Here is a 339-nt window from a genome sequence, read left to right on the forward strand (position 1 = left end):
CCCCGCCCTCCACTTCCGGCCTCCAGCCTCACCGGAACTACGCACGGGGGCGGGCCGGAGGAGTGCCACGCCCCTCGCTGGGACGGCGGCTCGGGATTGGCCAATGAGGTGGGGCGTGGTCGGCGGGGTTACCGCGCCCATTCAAGGAGGAGGGGGTGGGGACTATAGACACAGCCCCCAGGGCGTGGAGCTGGGGAGGGGGCTACAGGCTGGGGACCCCCAGAGGGTGGGATCTGAGCTGGGGGGCTACAGGCTGGGGCCCCCTAGGGGGTGGGATCTGAGCTGGAGGGGGCTACAGGCTGGGGCCCCCTAGGGGGTGGGATCTGAGCTGGGGGGCTA

Source organism: Malaclemys terrapin, chromosome 22 (assembly GCF_027887155.1).
Source record: "Malaclemys terrapin pileata isolate rMalTer1 chromosome 22, rMalTer1.hap1, whole genome shotgun sequence".
Classification (NCBI taxonomy): domain Eukaryota; kingdom Metazoa; phylum Chordata; order Testudines; family Emydidae; genus Malaclemys; species Malaclemys terrapin.